Source organism: Meleagris gallopavo, chromosome 1, assembly GCF_000146605.3.
Source record: "Meleagris gallopavo isolate NT-WF06-2002-E0010 breed Aviagen turkey brand Nicholas breeding stock chromosome 1, Turkey_5.1, whole genome shotgun sequence".
In the NCBI taxonomy this organism is placed as follows: domain Eukaryota; kingdom Metazoa; phylum Chordata; class Aves; order Galliformes; family Phasianidae; genus Meleagris; species Meleagris gallopavo.
The window spans coordinates 44,400,319-44,407,480 of NC_015011.2; positions in this window are offsets into that span (position 1 = coordinate 44,400,319).

The following is a 7,162-nucleotide window of genomic DNA, read 5'->3' on the forward strand; positions in this document are numbered from 1 at the left end:
GCAGCCCGGCGTGGCTGAGGGTAACCACCCCCTGGGCGTGGGGCAAGCAGCGCGACCCAGGTGTGCTCGGCCCTTCCGCTCCCGCCACGGGCGATTCCCGCTGGCGGCAGCAGGGGGCAGCGGAGTCCCGCGTGGGCTCGGCCCTGCGCTCAGCCGTTCCCGCCTGCAACCCCGCGGAGTTCCCGCGTCCCCCTGGGCATCCTGGGGTTCTGCAGTGCCTATGGGGATGACTCTGGGTGACCGCGGCGCCTGGATGCTGACGGACGTCTAAGTGCATCACAAGCCTGGAGCGTTAGCATAAGCCCGTCTGTACAGCTGCTTTCCCTTTTTGGACAGTCAGGTCAGGCTGTTCTCCGTGAGTTAAAGGAGTTACCGGCGTGGTAGAAAAATAACGTACAGAGCTGATTCCCAGAATAAAGCCAGATGACCTTAAAGCTAATTATACGGGGCGAGAAATTGTGACCTGAATTGTTCTATGCAGACCCTGCTTAAGGTATCTGTTAGGGTCTAAGCTATTTTTTGCCTTGTTTATATCTTTCAACAATAACAAAGTTTCCTATTTGCCCCTGGTCACTAGGAGTGGAAACAAAAGTGAAGGGATCGGTGGACTTTCAAACCCTCCATCTCACTGTTTTCTAATATTTTAGGCTTTGGTGCCTGTGAGAGAACAGCTGAGCACATTCTCAGGGCAGCATCCGACTTCCCTGGTGCTGTAGCAGTTTCAGCTTTACAAGATGTTTTGCATAAAGTGCGTTTAGTGCAGGCAGGGTGAGGAAGTTTGTGCCTGGGTCTGCAGTCAGTGAGTGCTGTGGTCATTCGTGTCACTGGTAGGAGTAGGCTGTGTGCCTTTGGGGATCTGGCTTCTGCAGAAGGTAGTGTGCAGCTGTGATGGGAACTGTGGTCAGAAAGGGGAAAATATCCAAGCACCTGCTGTGGATAAGTGAACTTTGTACGCAGTGAAGAACCAAGATGTGGAGAAGGGTATAGGCCGATTAGGTAACCTGTTCAAATGATCTTCATAGGCTGCTGTCCTGTAAGAGCAGTCTGGGTGGGAGAGGTTTTTGGGATGTTTCCATAGTAGTGGTGGCCACAGGTGTGGCACAAGGAGAAATTTAAGGATTGGTGCTTCTGTATGCTGCAGAAGGGTCCAGAAGAAATGTGTGAGTCTATATTCTCCGTGTGCAGAAGAATCACAGAATCAAAGAATCACTGAGGTTAGAAAAGGCCACTAAGATCATGCAGTCCAACCATCAGCCCATCCCCACCATACCCATCGACCATGTTCCTCAGTGCCACATCCACACGGTTCTTGAACACCTCCAGGGACGGTGATCCCACCACCTCCTTGGGTAGCTTATGTCAGTGCAGCACCACTATCTTTTGAGAAAATTTTTTTCCTAATATCCAATCTGAACCTCCCCTGGCACAACTTGAGGCCATTATTTCTCATCCCATTGCTGTTATCTGGGAGAAGAGGCCAAGTTCCACTTCACTACAACCTCCTTTTAGGTAGTTGTAAGAAGTGAGAAGATCTCCCTTGGTCCTCCTCTTCTCCAGACTGAAAAATCCCAGTTCCCTCAGGTGCTCCTCAAAGGATTTGCTGGGCAGACACATACACTGCTGGTCACTGGTGGATATTTCCTGTCTTGCTTTGGCTGGAGGGAGGCCACAGACTCTAACTAATCAGTGCAGCATTTGGGCCTGTGTGTGGCTGCCTTCCTGCAGTGGCTAGCTTAAGAATTGTCCTTAGCACCTGGAGAAGGGGAGACTTACAGCACCCAGCGCTAGATGCTAGTCTTGGCTGCTGATCCTTGCTGGGCCTGCTCCCCAGCCAAAAAAGAGACATCTCTTCTGTGGGATTAAATGGAGAGTAATGCTCCGAAGGAATGCTTCTTGTCACTGGGATGTTGCTGGAAGTTCTGGCGGATGGTTCAGGTGCTCAGCAGGGTGGTATGTATTCATCCTCTCCTGTGTAGTCATGTCATGGTTGGTCACAGGTTTGCTGCCTCTGCCAGGCATTGCTGTTTTACAGTGTACTTGAAGACCTTTTCCTGCCTTTTTCTGATTCTTCCCTATGTTTTACAGAACGTTCTAATCTTTCATATGTTTATTAATGGTGATGGCCATTGCCACTTAAAGCAGAAAGAAGAAACAGCTACATTTCATATGAAATAAAGCAAAAATATATTTTACTAATGCTGTTTAAAGCAGAATATGTGCGTATTTCTTTATAAGCCATTGTGGATATTTATTTTAAAACTGTTTTTCTTCATCCTAGCTACTTTATGATGGTTTTTATTTATTTGTCTATCACAGCATTGATGTTAAACTCATCTCAACATCACTTCTACTTTTCAACTGTTATTTCTAGAAAATCTAGTAGAGTGCTGCAGTGTTTACTTGTAGAAAAGCAGTATATTTCCAACTAATAGGCTGAAATAAGGCAATAAAGAACCAGTGTCACAAGCGTTCATAACAGCAAGGTTCGTCACCTGGGAAAGAGGTACTGCTGCTTCGCTCAGTGCTCCTGAGTTATTAGGGTTGACTCCAGGCTCTGGTGCTGTGATTTGGATCAACATGAAATTTCTGACGTTAATTAGAAGCTGGTGCCTCTGGAAGGCCTGAGAGAAGCTGCTGTGAGTAGTTATGGATAACCAGCCCCAAAGGAAGGTTTCACTTGCCTCTGTTGGACAAAGATGGACTTCTATTTCTAAAATTTTTAAGTATATCTTCTACTTACAAATGCAGTAATGGGGAATGTTTCACAGTCTCTGTAAATGAGTTTGGTTTAACTCTTAACTGTGAGCTATAGGAACACAGGGACTATGAATTTGGAATTCAGTGATTTTTTTTTTAAGCAGAACAGCATCTTCTCAGTTTATGGTAGTTTCACTGACACAGTCCATTTTCTTTTAAAATGTAATAAAGAATGGGATAATATTTGACTTCTCTGTAGCTTTTGTTAATGTGCATTTCTAGTGCACGCCCTCTTGTTTCCTCTCACTTTGGCGTTTTGTTGCCATATAATGGGGGAACAAACTTAAAATGGTTTCAAGAGACCATTTCTTAATGTTAAGACTCTCCAGGGCTGTCAGAAAAAACTAACAATTAATGCCAGTACCGTTTTAATGCTTCTTTGGAGTTGTGAGTCACACTGATGCATGTAGCATGAATTTGCAATACAGGGAAAATAGGCAGCGTGTGCTTGGTGCTATAAAGCTCCAGGTTTGAAGAATCATAAGGGAGCTCTGAAGTGGGTGAAACCCAGGAGGAGGTAGTAAACAAAGCAAGACTGAATGCTAATGGGTGTTTGGTATGAGTGAATTAAACTGAGTAATCTGAGGAGGTGTTGGAATAGAGGAAAACAAAAACAAAGTCAGATGTATGCTTAAGACCATATGTGAAGGTTGATGGTTATTTAGTTTGAAATGTATTACGAAAGCAAGCAAGGATGAATCTGTGGTTACAGCTGAAAATAAAGCACCTAGAATGTGGCTGAGGCAGGGCAGAATAGCAAACATCCAACTTCTTTGAGCATCATAAGAATTATAAATAAATTTGAAGTTAGGATACTACCCTGCTTCAGCGAGCAGTTGTGAAAAAGTGAAAATGAATACATTCACTGTATTTATTGATTGCTTGGCTGATGAAGAGCGGCTGGATTTTGCTCTCAGGTCATGAATGCATGATGGGAAGATTTGGTTGTCCTGAAATTAGGGGAGAGAGGTAACTATTTGGTACAAAGTGTGTGAGTTTCACACACTGGAAACGAGAGTGATAATGCAAATATTTAGAAAACTGCTTTAACTTCCAGACTGTGATTTTGGAAGTATACACTCATGTGCTGCAGTGACAATGGAAAGAATGCAAATCAGTGAGGCTGATGGAATGGATGGAGCTGCACCAGTACAGGATTTGTTCTGCAGATTTCCTGTACAGTACTCATTAGAACAATAGGGAAACTTACTTCCATAAGCTGGTGGTTTTCAGAGTTCACTTCTCAAACTGTATGCTAATTGTAGCTGAAACAGAGTGGTGCATGTGGTGCTCATTGTGATTTGGAATTACAGATGACTGTGGCCCCCAGTACAGGAAGGATGTGGAGTTCTTGGAGTGGGTCTGGAGGAGGGTCATTAAGATCATCAGAAGGCTGGAGCACCTCTACTATGAGGAAAGGTTGAGGGAACTGGGCTTGTTTAACTTGGAGAAGAGAGGCTCCAGAGAGACCTCACTGTGGCCTTCCAGTACTTGAAAGGAACGTATAAGCAGGAGGGGAACGGCTGTTTACGAGGGTGGATAGTAATAAGACAAGGGGGAATGGTTTTAAACTGAGACAGGTGAGGTTTAGGTTAGATGTTAGGAGGAATTTTTTCACACAGAGGGTGGTGATGCTGGAACTGGAACAGGTTGCCCAAGGAGGTTGTGATGCCCCATCCCTGGAGGCATTCAAGACCAGGCTGGATGTGGCTCTGGGCAGCCTGGTCTGGTGGTTGGTGACCCTGCACATAGCAGATGATCACTGTGGTCCTTTTCAACCCAGGCCATTCTATGATTCTATGAAATTAAACTTCCTCTGTATGTTTCAACTGTGCTTCTGTGAGGGCTGAGTGAACAAACACATTGCATTTTGGAGCACAGAGTCAAGAGATTGTGCTTAAATGTAAGTTTGCTGAACATCTCAGGCTTGCAGTGGAGCTTTTCTCATAGTAAGGTTTTTGGAGCACTAAGACTGGGTTGCAAAGGTGCAGATCTCATTTTGCAACTAACTCGAAACCATTTAGCTGTTTCAAAATGAAAAACAAGATATATAATTAGAAAGAGGAGTGCAGCATGTAAACAGATGCCTAAAACTTATTTTATGAACCAAGATATGTTTTGTGTAGTTTTTCTGCATGTTCCATTGCCAAGATGCTATGTTTTTATATTGATACTACTTAACAACATCGTTGAAGACGAGCTGGAAGGAATCTGGCCTTTTTATAGCCTTCTGAAGGACAGTCAGCACTTTAGCAGTTTAGAATTTAGATTGAAAATTTTAACTGGATGTTCCTAAGAACATCATCAGGGATACAAAATTGATTAAGACCTCCCCGCCTCCTTGTTTAGGTCTGTGAGTCGACTTGATTAGACAAACTGCTCAATTCTTCACTTTTCAGATTCATTCAGACTGTCTCCAGAGTGAGGAGGATGATATTGCGCTGGATTTCATTTGGTTCACGTCAGTGATTTCGCAAGTATGAGAGCAGGAAATATGCTCTGCTTTCGAATTAGAGCTTAGGTTTTGGTGAGGTTGTGCACTGCAGGAGTGATAGCTCTAGCAATTTCTGCAATGAACAAAAACCTAACGCGTGACTGCGTGCACTCTGAAACCTGCCAAGATGTTGTCTCATTCCCGCTGCTGCAAGTCTCCTGCCTCAGGACTCAAGCCATCGCAGGGCTGACTCTATCATACGAGACATCAAGAGTATAAAACTGGTGGGTAATTAGATGTTTTACTGATGAATATTGACTCAATTATATAACTTAGCGGTAATGTCTGCAAATGGGAGTGAAGTGCAGAGGGAAAGAGGCATTGTAGGCCTGTATCCATGAAACACGAATTAATTCTAACAGCAAAGAGAACACGAGAGACTTCTGTAGTATTTTTCTGAGTGTTGTGTGTGCTTCATATTAATTGCTTGATGCTGTTCTGCCAAACTGCATGAAATTAGATAAAAGGAAACTGCTAGAATGGAACAAACAGGAAATGAAGTAAGAAGTGGGGTAAGATCCTCTAGAGAGAATAGCAAGGGATTTGCAGTAATATTGGAGAAGATATTGGACATGAGAGTCCCACCTGTGTGCTCCAGAAGCTTTATTTTTCTCACACTTCTATGAAGCTGCATCTTGGAGAAGAGTGAAGAAGGGAAAGTGTGCATGAGTAGCAGAGGCTGAGATCAGAAGCTTTCAGAGTGGGTGTTATGTTGTGCCTCTTCCTCCCCTCTCTCCTTGCCCCTCACTGCAGTGGCTTTGGGTTGAATGCAACATAACCACAATAAATAGCATCCTATAAGTTGTGAATATCTGCTGTGGTGTAACCTGGCAGCAGCTCAGCACCATGTGGCTGTGTGCTTGCTCCAGGTGAGATAAGGGAGAGAACTGGAAGCAAAATAAAACTGTGGGTTGAGATAAAAGCTGTTTGTTAAGACAGAGGAGGAACATGGAAAGAAATATGCAATATTAACAATGTACATACGGCTGTAACACAATTACTCATCAGCTGACGCTCAGCAACAACACAACTGCCCACCAACCAATGCTCTGCTAGCAGCACAAGGTCTCACCACTGCCAACTGACAACCAGCAGTCCCTGAGCAATGCCTGCCCCCTTTCAAACTTCCCACAGCCTTACAGTATTCTTTAAGGTGTCAAGCAGTGTGGAACAACCCCAGGCTTGGTTTCTGACTCCCCCTGCCCATACCATTAAGGTGGTGGCTCTGCCCTGCTGAGTGCACAGCCCTGACCCTGGCCCCACTCTTACCACTCAGCAACAACCAAACATCAGTGTGATACTAATGCTGCTTTAGCTGAAACCAGTACAATATATGAGTCACGAAGCTTCTTTTCCTATAGTGTCATTTACTCTTCAGCTCTCAATCCAAGTTGATATCCATCATCCCCCTATTCCCTGCCAGTCTATGTCCTGGTACTTCAGTACTTTTCCTCTGGTTCCCCAGCATTACTCACAGTCCCCACGTGAGTGATCCCTGAGATCACTCGGCAGCACATCTAGCCCTTCCTCCTTTGAGCTTGGAGCCTAGTGCCATAGCTGGTTGAAATTCTGCCCTGGGTTCCCCCCTCTGTGAGATGCAGGCGTGCCTGTCATCACTGGGGCTTTGTAAACTGTTAGCTTCAGTGCTAACTCACCTCAAGCATTAGCATGTGCTATTATACCCTCACTTTTACCATCATGCAGCCTAACCAGATAAAAAAGGAGAAGTCCATCCCTCATAAAATGATTTTTTCCTAAACAGGAATCATCTTGCATTGGCCCATCCAAGGTGTTGGCCTTGCTGTGTCACAGTTTGGTTATGGTGGTATGTTCAGCATGTTACCATAACCCAAAGCAGAACCAGTCTGCTTGGTATCAGCATGTACTTAGTTGTCTTTCTGAACACAATTG